This window comes from Priapulus caudatus, unplaced genomic scaffold (assembly GCF_000485595.1).
Source record: "Priapulus caudatus unplaced genomic scaffold, Priapulus_caudatus-5.0.1 Scaffold3698, whole genome shotgun sequence".
Lineage (NCBI taxonomy): Eukaryota > Metazoa > Priapulida > Priapulimorpha > Priapulimorphida > Priapulidae > Priapulus > Priapulus caudatus.
Window position 1 is genome coordinate 1 of NW_014580759.1, and position 8,493 is coordinate 8,493.

Genomic DNA, 8,493 nt, shown 5'->3' on the forward strand with positions numbered 1-8,493 from the left:
TCTTCAACATCATGTTGAAGGAGAAGAGACCAAATCTCACCAAGTACACAAAGACTCTGAGATCGAAATTAGGAGGATGTCGCGGAATACTAAGAACGCAGCAAATGTACAGTGCCGTGGTAATTGCAGGCCCTCGGCTCTATAGAGAATGCGTCTGCTGCCAGAAGAACCCGTTAAGGAACTCCTGGCCCACCACCACTGCCCAAGAAGCTGCAGGAAATCGCACTACTGGGCAACAGCCAGACATCCTGTGAAAAATTCTCGATTAAAATTCCCTTATATGCTGCCAGCCGCTTGGGACAACGCCGTCAACCAGCAATCAGAAGCGCACCGGCCTAACTACCGCTACTCCACTCTTGGAAACTAATAATAATAATAATAATAATAATAATAATAATAATAATAATAATAATAATACATAATAATAATAATACATATTAATAATAATGAGGGGTTTCTATACGCGCTGACGTTGCGGCGTTGGCCTAAGCCGAAACCGAGGCCCTATCTCTAATCGTCTGCTCAACTTATGCTTATGACACGAATACGCCACATGATGTATTCATTAACGTGCTCACTAATAGTATTCAAGGCTGTGCCGACATAAGCTGGGTAAAAATAAGGGGTTAAAAAACGCAGCGAGGCCTGCGCACGCTCTGTACTACTGTAGCATCTCGGTTTGTTCGTTACAAATCAGATTGTAGAACACGTGTATATACTATAGAAGGTTGACACTAGAAAAGACGTTCTATGCGAGCTTTAACATCTGTAAGTTGTCCCATATATAACACACTGTCTGTCTAGCTCTGGCATGTGAGTTTATTCTGGTATTGACTATGTAGGGCTATGTAGGGTATATATATATATATATATATAAATATATAATATATACTAATATATATATAGTCCATGTTTTTTTAATTTAAAACATAAATGTCTACTTGCCGTTCGTAATGCATGCATTCAGTACTCGGAACCACACTGGCACAAGTAGGCTTTTCCGTGAATAACTTCTTCGTCTGCTAACTAAGCCGCTTCGGTGGGTGAGCTCCGCCATACGCGCTACGGTTACCTGTGTGAAAGGCGCAATCGCATAAAAGTACATGGCATCCAGAGAGACAGGATACTAAGATTGCAGTCGGCACACGCTTTGCCTGTTGATTCCTGAGCCTGCGCGCCGCGATCGAGACGCCAAAAAACAGCTTCTGCGCGATATGCGCACGCGGCCCGCGGGGAATTTTAATGTATATTGCTGCTCCGCCGGTGGAGCACGGTCGCCAAATTCCCAAGCCCGCGCGCACCGGCTCCACAGCGTCAGCGGGCAAGCCAGCTCTGTAGTTTTAGAGCCATAAGGCAATGCAGCTTTGTTCTAAATCAAGAACTACTCGGCCTGGCCAAATAAGAGCAATATACAAACCTTTTTGAATTTCTCTGGACTAGTCAGTCAAAGCGGCTTTTGAAGGTCCATTACGCACAGAGCCCTTCCCAATTGAAATGAACCCATGAACACCTTGTCAAGTGAAATTGCTGTTTTTCGGAACCCAAAGAAAAGTCCTCCTCTACATGCACCCCTCCCTGATCAAATCACGCATTCCAGGCCGCAAACAATAACCAGAGATGAAAATTGTGCTAGGTTTATGGCGCTGCGACGCACGTGCATTGACGTACAAGACTGATGAAAGCACAGCCACTTGGAACGCTCGTCAATAAAAATATATCGTTCACAGCAATTTTCACAATGCATCGACGCCTGGGTGTGCAAAATAGGTGAAACGTATCGTGAAACATATACGGTTAGTTACTTACCTGCCGACACGATATCCGCTGACTAACTGACACACTAAATGGTGGCTTAAAATGCTTCCATGCGCAACCTTAAAGAAATAGGCTGAGAATTTTACCAGGTTATAATCGCCAGAACTCCGAACAGCCGTACGTCACAAAGCTATAACGTAAAACAAACATCGCGTGTCCAGGCGATGCCTGCCTCAACTCGCAGGCCGTTAGCCAAGCCATGAAAAGCGCCGCGGCGCAACGACATGCACACACACAGCTACGTTCACTTAGGCTAAAAACAAATTTGTGACGTACTATCGATAGCCGGAGTTAGCGAATTTTTTGGATATTAAGGGTTTAGAAAAAACTTTAATGTTAAATGAATGACGCACTCGTTCACTTCCGGAAGCGAGTAGAAAATGCCCGCAAAATTTCTACTTCGATGCGAAATGCATACAGCGGGGCATTTTCATATTTATGGCGAAAATGCTAAGCCAAGCTTGGCGAAAGCACAGTAGGTTACAGTAACGCGTCACGTTCGTTGAACGCCCCATTCATGCCCATCAACCGAAGAAGGCGGGCTTGATTGCTGCATTACGGGAGACTGCGAAAAGTTCAACTGAGAACAACGTAGCGCAGTGCCGGCTAAACACGGGTTATTCGTATTTGTGCGCAAACCTCCGTATCGAGGCGAAACCGCTTCTAACATAGGCGGAATGCCCTAGCTTCTTGGAGACGGGCGATTTGGCTGGCTCCAATGGGTCCCCATCATGCTTAAAAATATCAAAGACTGCTGCCCGGCGTAGGCTGGCTATTCGCGCAAGACACAAAGTGGTCAAATCCTCGGCGCCCGCCGGCCATCATGGCGCATCACGTTCTAGATGGCAGACGGTCAACCGCGATAGCTGCGCATGGCGTGTTCTGACAACACGATAATCATCTCGCTCTTGTAGACATTTTCTTAGATGCTGTTTACGTTTTTTTTAAGTTTAAAAACACGCGTACATAGTACAGGTAGAGGTGCGGTGCGCGCGTATTTGCTGCGCACCGTGATGTGGATTAGCTTTACTAGCTTTAAACCGCCCATCATGACATTGCGACGTGGTATGTGGTACAGACGGCGGGCTTGAAATCACTACATCACGGGCTTGTGGAAAGGACGACTGGGGCAAGTATTCATACGAAAATATGCCAGCGAAGTAAGCATATAGATCCTAAGTGATCAGTGGCTTTGTTTTTTTTCTTTTTTTCTTGTTTCTAGTCTTTTTTTTTTTCTTCTTTTTCCTTCAGCAAGGCCGACATTTAATGGCATGTATTGATCTATCCCATAAGAAAATTTTATCGCGCCAATGTAAAACTATTATATATATATATCTCAAGAGCAGATTAAGAGAGCGGCAGGAGATAGTGTGCTGTATGGTGTGTCATGGCGCGTTCTTGGGTGTCACGGTGTGTCTCTCTCTGCGTTTGTACTGGGAGAGACAGAGAGAGATTTAGCTGGAGAGAGAGGACGAGAGAGGAGACAAGAGGGAGATAGACGAGCATGGGAGCGAGGATGATGGGTTGGAGACGAGCGAGGCAGGGAGGGCGAGAAGAAGAGAAGCAGAGAAAGACAAGTAGAGAATTAGAGCGGGCCCAAGAAAGCGATGCGGCCGGCGCGAAAACAGAGACCGCGGCTGAACGAGTTAGCAGAGAAACTCATTGATAGGCCGAATTCGCATATTATAGAAACGGAAAGAGGAAAAGTGAATATTTTCGCCATGGCAACGTTACACTATTGGCCACGTTGACAAACAGGGGGCGCTGCCGGCACAGGGGCGTAGCCTGTGCAGCCTCGCCTAAGCTTGACGGAGACGTTGTTGTGTGTGTGTGTCGTGTGTGTCGTGTCGTTGCGTGGTGCGTGTGCGTGTCGCGTGTGCGTCGGTGCGTGCGGTGCGCGGTACGGGCGCGTGCGTGTGCGCGGGTGTCGTTTGCGTGTGGCGGTGTCACGTGTGCGTGTGCTATTGTGTGCTGCGTGTGTGTGTGTGTGTTGCGTGCGTTGCGCTGCTACGCGTGCCGTGCGGTGCGTGCGTGCGTGCGGTGGTGGTGTGTGTGATGTGGGCGCGCCGTGGGTGTGCGGGTGTGGGGTTGGTGTGTCTTGTGTGCCGCGGTCTGCTGGCTGGCTGCTTTGTTTCGCGTTTGGTTTTTTGTTTTGTGTCGGTGGGGGCCGCTGTGGCTGGCTGTGTGTGTGTGTGTGTTCGTCGTGTGCGTGTGGGTCTGAGTGCGTGTGACGTGCGTTGTGGGCGTGTGTGTGCTGTGTGTGGTGTGTGTGTGTGTGTGTGTGGTATGTGTGTGTAGGTTTTTTCAGGATGTGTGTTGTGGTGTGCTGTGTGTGTGTGTTGGTGTGTATGTTATGTGCTGTGGTGTGTGTGTTGTGTGTGGTGGTGTATGGTGCTGTGCGTGTGGCGGATGACGAGTGTGCGTGCTGGTGTGCGTCGGTGCTGTGTGTGTGTGCTCGCGCGGCGCGCGGGGCGCGTGGTCGGTCGTGTGTGTGTGTGGTGTGTATGTGGTGCTGTGTATGTGTCGTGTCGTGTGTGTGGTTGTGTGGTGATGTGTATGTGCTGTGTCCTGCTGCGTGTGGTGCTGTGTCGGTGCTGTGTGTGGTTTGTGCGTGTGTGTGTGTGTGTGGCGTGTGTGTAGTGTCTGTGTGTGCTTGTGTGTATTTTGTGTGGTGTGTGTGTGTGTGCTGTGGAGTGTATGTGTAGTGTGCTGTGTGTGCTGTGGTGTGTGTGTGGGGTGTGTGTGTGTGTGTGTGTGCTGTTGTGGTGTGCTGTGGTGAACTGGGTGATGTGGTGGTGGGTGATGTGTGTGTGTGTGTGAAGTCGTGGGTGTGTGGTGCTGTAGTAGAGATAGCAGTGAAAGATAAATAACGGAGATGTGCTTTTCGTTTTGCGCGTCATGAATCCGTCACGACATCAATAATATTACATTTTAACGTCATTCCCGCTGAATATCGTTCTTGGTTTCTCTCGCACTATTTCTATGTATATGATAATTTCCATACACACAATAACAAATCCCAAATTAATTAAGTGCCCGAATAGTTTTCGTAACAACACGCAGTAAGTGCATGTATAAGTGTATAAACGATGACGATGACTATAATAATATTGATGATAATAATAATTATGTTGTTGTTGTTGTTGTTGTTATTTGTTGGCTTGATGATGATGATGACGTTGTTGTTGTTGTTGTTGTTGTTGATGATGATGATCATGATCATGATGATGATCATGATGATGATAATTGTGATGGTGATGGTTATCATGTTGTTTTTGTTCATGATGCCGGTGATTATAACGATGACAACTTCTCTCATCTCTCTGTGGATGCTGCTGCCGTGGTTTTCCGTGAGTAACGACAGCTCAGTAACCCTCATATATCGTAATTCTGTTATTGTTGTTGAAAGGTGCCAGTAGCGGGATAGGGAAGGCGTTGCCGACAGACCTCGCGAGAAGAGGAGCCAAGGTGGTGCTAGCCTGCCGAGATAGATATGGTGGCGACGAAGCAGCGAGAGAGATCCGGGTGAGCTATATGTGATGTAGCTGCTGCTACTACTGCTGTTGCTGCTACTACTAATACTACTACTACTGACTTACTTACTACTTACTACTACTACTGACTACTACTACTATACTACTACTACTACTACTACACTTTTGCCTGCTTGCTGCTGCTGCTTCCTGTCTAACTACTGCCTACTACTACTACTACTACTTACTACTACTATATACTACTACTACTACTACTACTTACTAACTTACACACTACTACTACTACTACTACTACTACCTTCTACTACTACTACTAACTACGACCTAACTACTACTACTACTGCTGCCTGCTTCTGCTACTAACTACTGCTACTAGTACTACTACTACTACTACTAGCTGACTACTCCACTACGACTACTACTGACTACTACTAGCTACTACTACTACTACTGACTACTTCTACTACTACTAACTACTACTATCTACTACTACTAGCTTACCTGTGGCCGTCGTCTCTGCCTTGGCTGCTGCCGCTTAGCTGCTGCCCTACTGCTGCTGCTGCTGCGCGCTGCCTGCTGCTGCTGATGCTGATGCTGATGCTGTTTGGTATCAGTCGGTAAGTAGGTTGGTGCTGTTGCTACTAGTTACGAGTGCTTACTGCTAGAGATCTTAATTGCTCCTTGGGTCGATCGTATCAGAAGTAATAATAGCAAGTAGCGGAATCCTATCTAATTCTGATCGTATGGCCTACTCCACGGGCCTATTACAACTAGTACTTGCTACTGCCACCGCAGGCGAAGCTGGCCAACATGGGCGGGACAGTAACATGTTGACAGGCATTCTGATACACCACGCCAACACATGTTGCAGAGGCTCTGCCGTTAAAATGGATGTTTTTGTTTTACTTCTCTCTGCGAAAAACGTCTGTTCCCGAGTAAATGTAATTTTCTGGTCACGCGCTGCAAAAAAGGCTCGGCTTCGCTCTGCGCGAAAGACTCGCCTGCAGAGACTATTGCTAACAAGAAACATTCATGCAGTGTGCCTTCTCACTACAACGCAGCGGTGACGTCAGGCTGCACGTCTGAAGCCAGGGCGCCCTTCAGAGGCGGCAAGCAGACCTATAGCCAGCATCCTGAATAGCCGTGCCGTCCCGCTCGTGCGTCTGCTCGTGACTCTGCTTTATCGGGACGGCGGTTTCGTATAAGCCGGCGAGCGACGTAACAGCGCGTCGTGAGGATTATTTTTTCAATGACATGTCACCCACACCTATGCCCGGATGCCCGTGATAGAGGTGTGGGCCGGGGTATTTGCATGCAATAACAAATTATGGACGTCTAGAATCACGCCAGGCTATGTGAGGAAGACTGGGCACTGGCATGTGCGTTATAGAGGAAGACGGACAGAGGAAGAGGGGAGCAAGAGCGTGAGCTAAAGAGAAGAGGGGGATGGCACGAGAAGGAAGGGGAGAAAGAAGTAGAAAAAGAGATAGATGTGCTGGCGGCGCACATGAGAGAAAACTGCAGACCAAACAGAGAGGAGAGAGAGAGGAGAGACAGAGACAGAGAAAGAGAAGAAGAGAGAGAGAGAGAGAGAGAGAGGAGAGAGACGCGAGAAGCGGAAATGAGAGCACAAATAGATAACGAATAGAGCGGGCAGAGAGGGAACAAGGCGAAGGGGAGAGAAACGAGACAGAGCAGAGAACGGAGAGGAGAAAGAGAGAGCGAGGAAAAAGATAAAAAGAAAGAGAGAGAGCTAGGCGGGCGCGCGACATAATCTGGTGTGTATAGCTAATACCGCGTTTTCAGCGAAGTATTTTTCATCGAGTCTCCGTTTAGCGCCGACGCGCGCCTCGTTGCCATGTGAGCCATAATACGGATGAGAACAAGGAGCTGAGTGAAAATCCTCTCGCTAATATCCTCTCGCGTTTATTAAGGCGCGTCTTGCCATTCATCGTCTTGTTTGATGCGCTGCAGACGATACGGGCTCCCGCTGCACGGTAGCTAAGTAGTAGACTAGGCACGGGCTAGCCAGACGCAGCGTTGCCCATAAGAGGGTGACATTCAGCACTCGTCTTTGATTGCCTGCTACCACAGATCTAATAACACGCCAAGCGGCTCTATAGATTGTATGTGAGCCTATTCTAGGTCGACTCGCCGCAATAAGCTTATATATATATATATATATATATATATATATATATATATCTTCATAATCAGTGACGGTAATAACTATAGAATGCATTTAGCACACTTAGCGGTCTAAGCATTTCACTTACGTCATAAGTCTGTACTTCATCACCCATCAGCAACTGACTGCTTATGTAAGGCAGGAAGGGCCTGCTGGACCCTTTACCCTGGGTTAACCATGCCCTGTACCGTGCTCGTACCTTACCTTCTAACATGGGTCAACTGTAATAGTAATACGTATAGAAACAATAATGGTAATATATAGAGGCAATAATGGTAGTATATTATGACAATAATGGTATTGTATAGCCAGTAATGATACTGTATAGCCAGTAATGATAATGTATAGAGACTATAATAGTAATGCACGTATATCCAGTAATAGTTATATATATAACGACTATATGGTTTTATATAGCCAGCAATGATAATGTATAGCGACTATAATGATTATGTCTAGGGACTATAATGATTATGTCTAGGGACTATAATGGTTATGTATTGAGATTATTATGATTATGTATGGAGACAATAATGGTAATGTATTGAGACTATAATGGTTATGTATTGAAACTATAATAGTAATGTATAGCGATTATAATAGTAATGTATAGCCGGTAACGGTAAGCGTCTCCTGCAGAGAGAGGTGAAGGCAGCAGACGTGAAGTTCATGCCTCTCAACCTGTCCAACTTTCGCTCGATCAGGAACTTCGTGGAGGAGTTTCAGCGCAGCGAGTCACGACTGGACATTCTCGTCAACAACGCGGGTACGTGTCCGGGAGGGAGGGAGTCCGGCGGGTGGGTACGTGTCCGGGAGGGAGGGAGGGAGTCCGGCGGGCGGGTACGTGTCCGGGAGGGAGGAAGTCCGGCGGTCGGATACGTGTCCGGGAGGGAGGGAGTCCGGTGGGTGGGTACGTGTCTGGGAGGGAGGGAGTCCGGCGGGTGGGTACGTGTCCGGGAGGGAGGGAGTCCGGCGGGTGGGTACGTGTCCGTGAAG

The 8,493-nt window shown here is 47.5% G+C and overlaps 1 pseudogene; it reads left to right on the forward strand.

Annotated features, from left to right (window-relative positions):
• Window positions 1–5,224: 5,224 nt before the first annotated feature.
• On the forward strand, window positions 5,225–8,294 carry LOC106819560 (annotated as a pseudogene).
• Window positions 8,295–8,493: the final 199 nt, after the last annotated feature.